The sequence below is a fragment of the Ambystoma mexicanum genome, chromosome 4q (genome assembly GCF_040938575.1).
Source record: "Ambystoma mexicanum isolate Mex_15411 chromosome 4q, UKY_AmexF1_1, whole genome shotgun sequence".
NCBI lineage: Eukaryota > Metazoa > Chordata > Amphibia > Caudata > Ambystomatidae > Ambystoma > Ambystoma mexicanum.
The window spans coordinates 762,283,449-762,297,505 of NC_090928.1; the positions used below are offsets into that span (position 1 = coordinate 762,283,449).

Genomic DNA, 14,057 nt, shown 5'->3' on the forward strand with positions numbered 1-14,057 from the left:
ACACTGTATGAGTTAAAACACAAGGTAGAACTCTGTCCTTGTTTCAAATGTTGGCTTTTTTATTTTTGCAGATGATGCTACAAGCTCTTGACACCCTTCCATACTTAACATCCCTTTGTCATAATATATTTCCAGCAGCTTCATGTTGGGACATGCTCGCCCCCATAACCATTGAACATAAAGACACAACTATGTATTATAAACAACACATTTTTATTAACATTTAAAACAGTGATTTTTATTCAGATTTTATTCACAATAGTTTGTGTTATCAAATGCTGCACAACTATCATATCAGCTACAAATTCCAATTTATCAGCAGTCACTTCATAGACAGACTGTCTTTCACCATGCCGATAAGCAAAAAAAACATAATAGAGAAACGGTTGACAAAAATTCTTCAAGTTCTCTTTCAAACAGCCACAGTCCTTTAATGCAGCGAAGATTCTGTTGCAGGTTGGCTGCCTTCATTCACAATGAGGGGTCCACCGGTGACCTTAAATCACATACCGATGTCCTTAAATCACAAATACCCAGTTTGTGGTGCTTTTGCCAGTAGTTGTCCATGTTAGGAAATTCAGCCTAAACAGAGAATTCTCCCTAACCTAGTGAGTCCCCCAGCAGCTTTGCTGGATTTCTGGAGTTTGTTTTTTTCTCCTGCCAAGAATGAGACTCTTTTTCTCTCACTCTTGGACATGATTTATGGTGTTTCTTTGAATGTTAATGTGTTTCATGGGCTATGGGGTCTTTTACTCCATAGGGTCTCATATGTTTTTCTTATGTGTGTTACACAGCACCCTCCGTGCAGTAACACAGGGGTGTCATAGTGACCCCCCAACATAGACTCCATACCCTGGGACCGACTACTGTCTCCCAGGGCATGTAAAGTCACCATTGGCTTTGCTAGTCCCAAATTATGAACAGAAACCAATACAAACCATCATATTGTGGACGTACTGGTCGGGGCAATTCGATTGCCCCGGGGTCTGTTGTTCGAGGGGGCATGTCTCCGTCCCCCCTGATCGAGTTTTGGCTGGTGGCAGTGGATACTACTTTTTATATTCGTCTGCAAATATATCTCTATGGGATTTTCCCATTGTTCGAGGTTACCAACTTTAATTATTTAATTCTTATGGTCTCGAACATACCGCCGGGGTATTTATTTAATATTAATTCACTGGTTGGTATTTTCTGCTAGAACTCGGTTTTAAAATGGCGTTTGTGTTCGCCTCTGTAACTCCAAACCAAAGGTCGAGCCCTTTGTTCCACTTTTTGGCGGGCTTCTCCACAGATGCCTCCAAAAGTGGTGCCACTCTGTCTGGGTACCACAGAGGGTGTGGGAGGGGGTTTAGGCACCCTGGACTGAGTTACCTTGGTAACTCAAGTCGCACTCTGGTGTGATTGGCCCAAGTGGTGAGCCGGCCGGCTCACCACTTAGCATGTTTGATTGACAGCTAGGCTGAGTGAATGGGGGTGTGCTGCATAAAAGCAGGGCTTTTGGGACTGGAACTTCAGAAGTCGCCACAGGACCTGAAAATCCGACGAGTGAGAAGCTGAGCTGACCTGCTACGACGACACGCTACGACCTGCTACGATGACCTGCTGAACCGACTCACCACTTCCCAACGACAGAGAAGATCTCCCGGCTGGAGAGTCTTCTTTCCCTCACTGGTGGCCACAAACCAGTTTACCTTCTTTTTCTCGCATCCCAGGACGTCTTGTGGTCGAATTGCCCATGCCAAGCACCCCGGCAACCGGATAGCCACTTACCACTGGACCGCGAATAAAAGGACCGCTCCTTTTAATTGAGAACTCTGCGGCTGGTTTCTTCCCTGGCAGTGCAACGGACTCCTGCTTTCCTCCCCGACGAGATCCTCTCTTCCCTCGGACGAAGCACCGACTTGCACCCGCTGCCAGGAACAACTGCCCCCGCTGGAGTATTCTCACCATTTTAAGGTACCGTGTCCGCCAGGCCTCCCTTTCTAAAGATTGCTACAAGGTAATAATAATCCCTTAACCTTCTGGACTGGGCTGGCCGCCTTGACCATCTAACTGGTCCCTTTCTTTTTGGTCCAACTCTTTCTGAACTTATTGGGAGACTTTTGGGCACTTTCAACCATGTGACCTTGGACACATTTCGACCGGAGCCTCTTAAAGTGGGTCCGGCCTTGTTAACTTTGACTTTTCGGTTTTAACCTGCCTTCTTCTCCTACTGTGTTCTTCCGAAAGTGTTGGGATCTTTTTCTACCTTTGCTCTGCCTTTCTCTCCCTTTTAAACCGATTGATTAGAGTGCCATCTTCGTTAAGCGCTCACCGCTGTCTGAAAATAAGTGTTGCTTTACTTAAGACTTGTCTAACTAATCATTGAAGGGAGTGTATATCTTTTAGTGACCATGTTTTTGAACTGCTTGATATTAGTGCCAGTGTGTTTTATTAGATGTGTTTTTAAATAAATAATTATATCTCTTTTACACCAAGCTCTGGTCAGTGTTTTCTTGTTCTACTGTGTTCTTTTGACCTATTGTGAATACTCTGTATACTGCCTAACTCTTCTTGAGGGAAGTCTGACTGCTCAGCCACAGCTACCAAGTGAATCTGTGTGGTACAGACTGCTACCAAGTGGGTTTACTGCCAAACACCTGTAGTCTTAAATCTTTTGCAGTGGTCCCAGAGGGAACTGCACAGGTTTCTGCCTAACAGTCCATTAGCGGGTGGCTGGTGTTTGCGATACATAAAAGATTGTTACATTCCCTTCTGCATATCTGCGTTGGTGCTTTTAGATAACACAACAGCCGTGGACATATAATACTTGGATGCACTTTAAGTAAATCCAGCAATAATCCTTGTGCACATCCAGTGGTGGGTTTCACATTAAATTGGTGCTTTCCTGCAAATAAGTTTAAATACTTATGAAAACATATGCAGTCTCAATCGTTGTAGGTCAGTTTACAGGGCCCCATGCAGGTTGCTCTACCATACTGTCTTTCGTATACTTTATCCCACCACTTACAAACTGTTTTCTCAGCGATACTTATAACACACATCGGACAACCTTGTCTAAACTGCTTCATTTTCAGAAAGGGATTATTTGTAGGTTGTATAGCCCGCAATTAACTATAGCTAATTTGTGAGCCCTACAAAATGCAAATGCCCGCTTTAAAATATGCCCACCGGATAATAAGCTGTCCGATAGCCAGGGCGCTTGGACCCCCATTTTTCCCGATGCTCCAGTGGGGCAAAGTCCCTCTCCGGCGCCATGGCGCCTGTGGAACCATGAATTCCTATCCACTGTCATCAGAACCCACTTCGTTTGCAGATGGTACCTCTGGTATCACAACCAGAGGCTGTTCTAGAACCACGTCTTCGCTATTCCAGGTCACCATTTCCAGATTAGAAACTGTTATGGGCCCATGCTCCTGAATGTTTTGAATGCAATAACCAACATATCGCCCCTTACCCGTACCAGTGAGCGTCGGCTCGCTGCCAACAGAGTGTAGACATGTTCTCACGAATCACACTGGCCTCGCGTTGCGCCATCAAGTCCTGCCCCTCTTCCGGCTCATCACCCCCCATTAGACAATAAGGGGTATAACTATCCTCGGAGCCACCTGGGCTTCAAGGGAGTGTTTTCCCATCATTGTAACTGTAGCTGTTCATAATTGTCATTCCCTGAAAAGCCACTGGAAAGTTGAAAGAGCGCATGTGTTTACCAGGCCTAGCACAAAGGCTATAAATCTGGGTTGTAAGCCCCTCCCCCTACGCCATCATAGCCTTAGAATCATCCCTTTAGATCAAAATTTATATCAAACATTCTTGGAATTATTAAAATAAATAAAATGTATACAAACAAATTCGGATTCTTATTAATTGTATGCCAACTTTATATAAAAATAATAGAAAATGTATTTAAATTTTGTATAAAAATTAATGGGGTTCAATAAAATTGATATCAAAAACTTGATATAAAATTGATATCCGCTTCCTATCGCCTCGGTTGGAACCCCTCTGTGACGTCATTACCGCTTCACTCTGCAAAACCCTAGATTCACAGTCCCGTCTTCGGAACTCACTTTACTCTCAGAGCTCGACCAAGCAACACCGTCGCCCACTGCTCTCATCTTTATATAGATTTTTTATCAAAAAGATATAAAAAAGATTTTAACATCCCACTTCCTATACAAATATACATTTGATATAAAATCGATATCAAATATTTTGTATATCTTTTTTTATATCAAATTTATATTAGGTTTATACCAAAGTATATCAAAAGGGGGCGGGAGTAAGACCGGAAACTCAGGACATGTCCAACTATCATCATTTTGATGGCGATAAAAGTGGGATCTCTCTACAATTGACTAATGTTGTATAGTAGGGTGGCTATTTCACTTATCATGGCATTAGCCTCATCGATGCAGCTGGTGAAAATGGCTGAACGTATAACAGCCACACTATTAAGGGGAGATTTCACAGCATTTCTCTTAGTCATGATAAATCAACAGATGCTGATTTTAATCTAGTCTTCCTCGAGTCACAAACTACTGCTAAAAGCTAAGAGCTAAAATGCAGAGTGCAAAATATGTAACAAGACTGCAGAAAAAAATAACTGGATAGCTGTTTGGCTGCTACCAGCAGCTAAAGTACAGTATAAGGTGCATAAAATATGTAAAGCAGCTTATACAAGTATCAACCAGGGTCGGTTGTAATCTAAGAAACAATTCTGTATCACAGACTGCTACTAAAAGCTAAAGTGCATACTGCTACTGGTACTGCTACTAAAAGCTAAAAGCTAGAGTGGAGAGTGCAATGTGTGTCACAAGGACTGTACATGGGACAAACAGAATAACTGGGTATATGCTGCTGACATCTAAAGTGCGGGGTACTAAAGTGCAAAATACTGCTTATACCAAACAATATAAAAACTAGACCAAAATCGAAAATCTAGACTTTCAACGTATTAATAAAGTACTGTTAACATATTATTAGAATGGTGTACACCTACACAATCAAACAAAGCTGGGCCTAACTATACAACCATAAAAGAAAGCAGCCCGCCTGTGCAAATCATGCAAATAGCTCAACACAAGGCCTCATGGTTAAAGATCTAGATGGCATGCAGTAAGCATGCTCTATATTATATATTTTAGTTCTTTAGATCTTTAGCTCTTTAGATCTTTTAATCATTTAGGAATTTTCAGGCCTTAAGGTTCTTAAGTTATTGAATTCTTGACAGAGCAATGGGCTTAATTGTGCGAGACCCGCTCAACTGCTCGAGGGGCCGCCATGATCCCCCCACACAGAGCCCTAAACCTGACAAGTACCTTAATGCCTGATGCTGCAATCACAGTGATGTAGTACAGTGCAAGCAGTCTAGGAATGGCTGTTGTCAGTTCTGGAGTTCCGGCTCAGTACAATGGACATCCAAGAGGAAATGGCAAAAGGTTATAAAAGAACAATCCCCCGCTATTAGCACAGGCTCCTCTTATCATCGTCTTTCCTTGCCTTGCCTTTGTAATATTGGCAATAACTCCGGACGGGATCCCTGCCAACGCGGGCTTCCAACACCGTTCAACTTCAAGTTAGTCAGCCCCTTGATAGAGAGCCCTCGGATTCACTAAAAGTTCGCATCAATCACAGAGTTGAAAAAAAAGCTAATCCAAGGAGGACAGGAAAGGTAACAACCACCATCCTTCTCCTCAAGACCCTTGTTCCCGGCTATACAACTGATTCAATCTCCTTTAACTGCTTAAGATCCACTGCAGTCGGCGGCAAACAAAGGGAGCAAGGGGCAGCTGGCAAATGCAAACAACCAGTGCCTGCAAGCAGGCCAGCAGGAACAGCCCACTCTCATCCGCTCTTACAATTTGATGCTTCTTCATGATGCAGACAGCAACACAGGGGACCACTCACTGAGCAAGCTAATAACAGCCTGCCCTTGACTGAATCAGAGTTGTCGGAATTGAAACAATATTATGCCTCCTATCGTAACAATTGTATGTGTATTGGCCTACGTCAAGTTGTCTAAACATCATATGCGAACAAACTCCACGGCAAGGTCTTGACCTTAGAGAAAGTAATGTAAGTTGCCATCTTGGATCAAGCCGCCATTTTAGGTTCTCTTTTTATATGGAAGTCACCCTGAACATCAAAATGGAGGCCGAATGACATTCTGAGTAAGATTCTGGCCGTTGTGACCTCCGTACACATGAATAAATTAATATGCCTGCAGGCCACTTGTCGGGGTCGCGAACTGAGACCTTGTCCTACCATTGACCTATATGTAAATGTACAACTATATCAGTGAAACTAATCAAAATGCATATATTAAAGGATTGACCTGGCAAGGAACCCATAGGCCCGGCTCACAGAATGGTTAACGCACGAGAGGGTTGGCCAAGGGCTGGACAAATTGTATAAAAGACCCAAGTATTCCAATGTGCGGTCTCTCTCACTAACGCATCGAACCCTCGTTGAGGTTCGTTATGTTACTCTGAGAGCCGAATAGCTATCCGTTTGTCAATTGACTTTGGTAACTGTTGTAGCTTTTAAATAAAGCACTTGTATGTTCTTTGTAACCTGTGTTGGTGTGTTTCTTTCTGGGCTTCCCGGCCTCATATTATTTTTCTGTTTCCACAGTTGGCGCCCGAACAGGGACCCTCAAGATTGATGACGGATCATTGAAGGTTGACGCAGACTATCGAACCGGGATCGGACGGTGTGATACTGCAGGCCCGACCGAACGAGACGCGATACCTCGGCAGCGCTGCACGTTCCGATCCTTGGCCGATAGTCGTGTGGTCTGACACAGCATCTTGACGAGGGTCCATTTTTGAGGCGGGCAGATTTGTCGAAACCACCAAACACAAGGTAAAATTTGTTAGGTAAGTTCTTTGGCAAACCGTATGGTCAGGTGCAGTCGTGACCCGACTCTTAATTTAACCCTGACAATTTGAATTTGGCGTATTGTATCTGCAGACACAATTATTGACCAGGTAACACCAATTTTTTGTGAAATGCCTGGGAAATTGTCTAGCTGCTTTAGGGCTCTGTTCCGCAGCGATCGACAATCTTTGGAATTTAGCCGCCTGGCACCACAGGAGGGGTCGCCGGCATGTACTATGTACTGTAAGTATGGCATTGGAAGTATAGTATTTAATGATATTTGGCACAGACAAACCAGACATGCCTCCGAATTTCAGTGGCCAATCAATGGTAGTTTTGAGATCCCCCATATTGAATACCTAGAATCGGTTTTGCTAAAAACGAAGGCCAGACCTGCAGCATTTGATGTTTTGCAGAATTGGAAAAAAGAAGCGTTGCAGCAGCTTAAAAGTAGGGATAAAGATGCACGCCGTCATAAAACAAATGCCGAAAAGGCGTTGTTATATCATAAGGAAAAACATTCGGAGTCAGTTAAAAATATGGATAGGGCTTTCTCACTCGGTATCCAGAAAATGTATCCCTCTAAAGATTTTCATGCTTCCGAAGAATTTATTGAAAAATTGTTAAACGAACGCAGGCCTGGTGCCTCTGCGCCACCTCCGTATGATCCTCTCCCTGGTGCTCTGCCCATTCCTGCTGTTATTCCTGTTCCCCCTGTACAACCTACTGTTCCTATTCCTCTAGTTGTTGTTCCTCCACCTATCCTACCACCCCATTCCTCTTGCGCCGATAGTTGCACCCTCATTGAATTTGCCCACACCTCTGCTCCCGAGTGGTTCTGTATTGACTGAAGTTGATCGGGGTGCGGGGTCAAAGATTGTCACTCGAAATACTGTTTCTGCAGACAAGAAACGGGAATTATTTGCATGGGCTAAGCACTGTATGGAGAAAGGTGATCAGGTTAAAGTTTTTTCCACATTATCAAATATGGGCAATTTTCCCGAGAAAAATGTTTTTATCGAAGGTTTGGGGACTCATTTATGTGTAATGTGGGGTAGATTACATAATACGGATCTCCCACAAGGGGTGAGGGATCTAAATACTTTACCACTTTCGAGGGACACAGAGGAGAAAGTACATGGTCATGTTGAGAGATTGTTTGAGTATAGGAGGGACTTTGAGAAATTACGGGATGAGGATGATGAAGACGACAGTATGTATGTGCAGAAACGGTTCCTTCCGTGTTGTAGATCGGCACCTGAGGAAGTACGAATTTGTACCAAAGATGCGATTCGATGGATCTCGGATTCATCGATACCGCCGGATGAAGTATATGACACGTATAGTCAGTATACAGTAGAAATGCAGAGGAAGGTGATTCAGGTAATGGTACAGTACCTGCAGGAAGAATGTGTAAGGAAGAAGGTTAGTTGTCCTATAGAGTTATTGGGTATTTGTAAAAGGGCTTTCTCGCCCGACACTTCTTCGACTGCCTTAGCGCTCGACCTGGCTCTGTTGCTTAGTAAGCGGTCGGAGTTACCTATATCTCAGTTGCCTATGTGGGAGGTTCCTCCGACATTTGTCCCAAAGGTTGAGATTCCCGCTAACGCTTGGACTGGTGCACCCGCTGTGGACATCCCTGCACATTATGTATCGCAATTTGTTCACGTCCCGTTTTCACGACAGGAAGTGAACACTATTAGACAATCAATTCCCGATATTAGGAAAAACCCGACAGGATTCTACAAAGAGATAGAGTCCGTTTTGCAGTGTTCACCTTAAGTGATATTGACTTGCTATTCCCTGTATTCCTGCCCGTAGATTTATGGAAGCAGGTTCGAACAATAGACGATGTGCCAGGGTTGGGAGATACGTGGGCTAATATGGCTAGGCTTGATGGGGAAAGACCAGCTGGTGAGAAACCACCTCAGGTAATACTTACTTTGCCTGATAGAATTGTCGCTAAATTGAAAACCATAATTCCTGAGAAAAGAATTATTTGGGACAAGCTTACGGCCTGTGTCCAAGGAAAAACTGAAGGTGCCACCGAGTTCTTTAATAGATTCGAACAGGTATTCTCTGACTTCAGTGGACAGGACTTAGGCACAGAGTCTGGGAAAAGGTTGTTTGTGGACAAATTTGTACGTGGATTGTTGCCAGACATCCAGCCACAGATTATGTCCTCTGAGAGCGCTTGGCAGGTGAAATCCCAATCTGAAGTTTTGCACATGGCTCAGTATTATGAGAACCGTGTTAATAATGAAAAAGGAAAAATAGAGAAGAGGAAAGGAGATTTGAAGACTAAGGTATTGTTACAACAAATTGTTAGAAATCCCAGAGGAGGTACTTTACAGACCAGAGGTCAGTATGTCCCAAAAGGAATCGCTCCTTTGGGTCCTGTGAATGTTAATCAATGTGCCTATTGCCGCCAGGAAGGTCATTGGCGAGCACAGTGCCCCGTCCTTCGCCAAAGGTCAAACAATGCATTCAGGAGTATGGGTAGACGACCTAGAGGTCGCCCCGGAGCGGGGGGCCCTGATAGAGGTCAGTTCTCGCAAGATCCTCAGCAACCTTTTTCACGGGAAAATCAGACTTCGAGTGTGGGCACGAGAAACATATTTGATCACCCTTCTGCTGCCTACCTCTCTGAAGAGCTTCCTTCCGACGACATTTTATTTCGTTAGGACTGCCCGAAGCAGGGTTTGTCACCTTCACCTATTCCCGTTAATCAGAAAGGTCCCTACGTTGAATTGTTAGTGGGGAATAGGAAACATCAGTTTTTGATAGACACTGGAGCACAGAAGTGCTCCATTGATCATTCCCAGGTTCCAAACATTCCACTGTCAGGGCAAACAAATGTTTCTGTAGGGTTTTCTGGCATACCAATTGCTTGCCCGGTTTCTTTGCCGGTGCTTGTTTCTTTGGATCCCTTTGCGGACCATTGTCCCTTCCTCCTAACTTCGAACTGTGAAGAGAATTTGCTGGGGTTAAATTTGTTGAAGAAACTGAATGCAGTAATTCATTGTTCCTCTGACGGAGTGCGACTGACGGTTTCACCACAGCAACATCCCAATTCTCAGTTTTTGACTCTACCATTGCCTCCTGAGTTTAGTGTTCCGGAATATTTATGGGCGGTTGACGACAATGATGTCGGGGTGCTACAGATTGAGCCCGTTAAAATAGTTTTGAAGCATGGAGTTACACTACCACGCATTCTGCAATATAAAATATCAGTTGAGGGCGAGCGTGCTCTGAAGTGCATTGTCTCTGATTTTGTGCATCGAGGAGTGATTGAAGAGATTGCAGGTAGTTTATGTAACAGCCCGATTTTGCCTGTATACAAGAAAGGCGACAATGCAATACCATACCGTTTCATAATTGATCTACGCGCTATTAACAAAGTTGTTGCCCCACAATTTCCAATTGTACCTGATGTAACAACGATACTAACAATGATCCCTGCTACAGCTACGCACTTTAGTGTTGTGGATCTAAAGAATGCTTTCTTTAGTATTCCTATACACAAGGAGAGTAGATATTTGTTCGCGTTCACCTTGGGAGGACGTTCGTTCACATTTACTCGTGCACCTCAAGGGTATACTGAAAGTCCAAGCATTTATAGTAGAGCTTTGGAAGAGCAGCTTAATACCCTTGAATTGCCACCTACTTGTACACTGCTTCAGTATGTCGATGACTTGCTTTTGGCTGCAGATTCTGAAAGTGCTTGTAAAGAAGGCACTGTATTGTTGCTTATTCATCTGGCTGAAAAGGGTCATAAAGCTTCGCTCAAGAAATTTCAATATTGTTGTCAGGAGGTCGCCTATTTAGGCTACCTCCTGTCAAAGGAGGGGAGAAGATTGACAACTGAAAGAATAAAACACATTTCTGGCATGTCTGTTCCAAATACACAGAAGGAAGTCAGAGCCTTAATAGGTATGGCTTCTTACTGTAGGTTGTGGATCCCAAACTTTTCACTAGTGATAAAACCGATGGCTTTGACAAAGAAGGGCATTTCTTTGCCGCTGCCATGGAAATCGGAACATCAACGATCATTTGAGCTTCTCAAAACTGCGTTATGCTGTGCACCGGTTCTGGGTACTCCAAATTATGACAAAGCCTTTGTGTTGTTTGTGCATGAATGTGATGGATGTGATTTGGCTGTGTTAACACAGGAACACGGACGGAAGAATAGGCCGTGCGGCTACTACTCTTCCGCCCTTGATCCTGTCGCATGCGCTTTGCCAAGATGTTTGCGAGCTGTCGCTGCTGCTGCCGCGTCTGTAAAACAGAGTGAGGGAATGGTCCTAGGCCATGATTTAATTTTGATGGTACCTCACTCTGTAGATGTCCTATTGAATAAAACCCAAACGCAACACCTCACCTCTGCACGGCTGACAAGGTATGAATTAATTCTGTTTGCCCCTCACATTCAAATTAAGAGGTGTTGTGTAATTAATCCGGCTGAACTCCTACCTTTCCCGCAAAATACTGTCTGCGGTGACGAAGAATTACATGACTGCCTGTATACTACTGAACAGGAAACGAAGGGCAGGATAGACCTTATAGATACTCCTTTGGACAATGCGGAAGAGGAGCTATTTTGTGATGGCTCCTGCTTCAAACTCCCAGATGGTACATCTACAGCTGCCTACGCAGTTACTACTTTGAGTACGGTTGTTGAAACTAAGAGAATTCCTCATAATTCCGCGCAGGCGGCAGAGATTATAGCGTTGACCCGAGCTTGTGAACTCTCCGAAGGGCATACAGTAAACATATATACTGATAGCCAGTACGCCTTTGGGGTGGCTCACAACTTTGGGAGGCTCTGGTCGGAAAGAGGGTTCCTAACCTCACATGGGACCAAGATTCAGCATGGTCCCCTGATAGTGCAATTGCTCTCGGCACTCTCACTCCCTAGGCAGTTAGCAATCATGAAATGTGCAGCACATCGTAAGGTCGTAGATGATGTGGGAAAAGGGAACGCTTTTGCTGACCAGATAGCCAGGCAAACGGCCACAGACCTTAGCGCAGACATGTATGCACTAAGGGAAACAAGAGATGCCTATGTAATGGATGAGGGTATTGGGTCTGTGCGAGATATTCAAACTGATATGCCACAATAGAAGAATCTAAAAGGTGGGCCGAAGGGATGGGGAAACTGGATGACGATGGGTGTTGGGTGGATACATCTGAAGGGAAATGGTTGCTCCCTGATTCATATGTGCTGGCGATGGTTACGATGGCACACAGTCCTACGCATGTGTGTGCTCAACAGATCACGAAAATGTTAGAACAAGTCTGGGTGAATGATAACATTTTGAAGATTGCAAAGCGACATGTTCAGAATTGTATGATTTGCTTGCAGCATAATGTGGGGAAGGGGACAGTAACTCCAAGGGGTAGCTTTGGGGCCCCTTCTGTTCCCTTCAAGGTCATCCACTTTGATTTTATTGAGATGGAACGGTGTAACAATCTAAAATATGTTCTTGTGATTATTTGTGCCGTTAGTAAATGGGTTGAGGCTTTCCCCGTTAAGGATGCTACTGCCATGACCACTGCAAAGACTATGGTAAAGGAATTCTTTCCACGATTTGGGCTACCTAGGGTAATTTGCTCAGACAACGGTCCCCATTTCGTTGCAGCAGTAATTTTGCAGATATGCACAGCGTTACACATTGAAAAACGATTTCACTCGGCTAGACATCCTCAAAGTGCTGGGTTGGTAGAGAGACATAACGGTATCCTAAAGAATAAGCTTGCAAAAACATGTGCCGGCACCAAACTGAAATGGCCAGATGCCTTACCTATTGTATTGTTAGCCATGAGTACTACACCTCAAACTAAGACTGGGCTCTCTCCATTTGAGGTAGTGATGGGGAGACCTGCTAACATTTGGGGCCTTCCGAAGCCCAAAGTCCTGAGAGAGGTCGAGAATGTATTGCTTGTAGACTACTGTAACCAGTTGACTAAAAATTTGTATCTCATTTATCATCAGGTCCAATCAGCTTTACCTGTACGGTTTACGGGCTTAGGACACGATATTCAGCCTGGAAGTTGGGTCCTAGTGAAGGCCTACGAAAGGTCTTCCTGTCTCGCGCCTCGCTGGCGGGGACCCTACCAGGTGCTGTTGGTCACCCAAACAGCAGTACGGGTGGCTGGAAAGAACCATTGGATCCACGCGACACATGTCAAGAAACTTCCTCACCCGACGCCACACGTTACAGAAGAAGCAGAACCCCTCGCTGATGCTACAATCTCTGTTCCTGGAGTAGCAAACAGCGCTGTGAGTGTGTCGGAGAATTTCTCTGAGCCCGTGGAGCTTGGGGAACAGTCCATTTCGTCTCCGCACTCTTTGAAAAGGTCATTTCCGGAAAACACTGTTTCAAGTTCTGCGACTTCCGTCACCTCCAATACGTTGCTTCCCTCAGGAAGTGATGACACCTTATTTCCGGATCAAACAGTACCGGGTACCACCAGGTACGACCTTCGACGAAGAAAATAGAACTACGGCACGGATCTTTCCTGTGCATCTGAAAAGAAGAAGTGATTGAAAGTTTTCTCTTGTAAAAGAAAGTTCTTTTTGAACAAAAGGAAAAAAAAGGGATTCTGCTGGCTAGGGTTGGGGAAGGACTAAGAAGTCGCCCGACTGTAGTGTCGCCAGCAACGAACATTGGGGTCATCGATTGAGAAACTACGATGCCTGCCACCTCCACTGCTGCTGCTCGCATTGGACTTGTAAATAAGGGGGTGACCAACTCGGACAACGAACAATGTGCCTGGGCCCCGAAAACGTATTTCTGTGTTGTGTTAATAGTAATTGGAATTTGTATATTTACTGCTGTGGGACTTTGGTACTTTGAAGATATTTACCCTTTAAAACCTCTACTGCCAATCGAAATTGTACCTACTGCTTTGACTCCCTCTGTACACCTTCATACTTTGTCACCTAGAGACTCCCAGCATAGACGAAAGTACCATAATAATACTATAATGATAATAATGAATTCAACGCATGCCATTTTTAATAAGAGTAATTGCTGGATTTGTACCCATTTACCGCAACATGAGAACAAGGGGCTAGGATGGTATATTCACCCTTTACCTTTAACGACTGCTTGCTATGCCTCTCTTAGAGTACTATTCTTTGGCCGTTGGAATGACAGCATCTCAGGGAA

At 44.3% G+C, this 14,057-nt stretch overlaps 1 protein-coding gene across 1 annotated transcript in view; it reads left to right on the forward strand.

The window, feature by feature from the left end:
* Window positions 1-14,057, forward strand: part of LOC138467288 (uncharacterized) — a 5,113,521-nt gene that overhangs the window by 3,248,389 nt on the left and 1,851,075 nt on the right. The gene's annotated exons all lie outside the window — the stretch shown is intronic.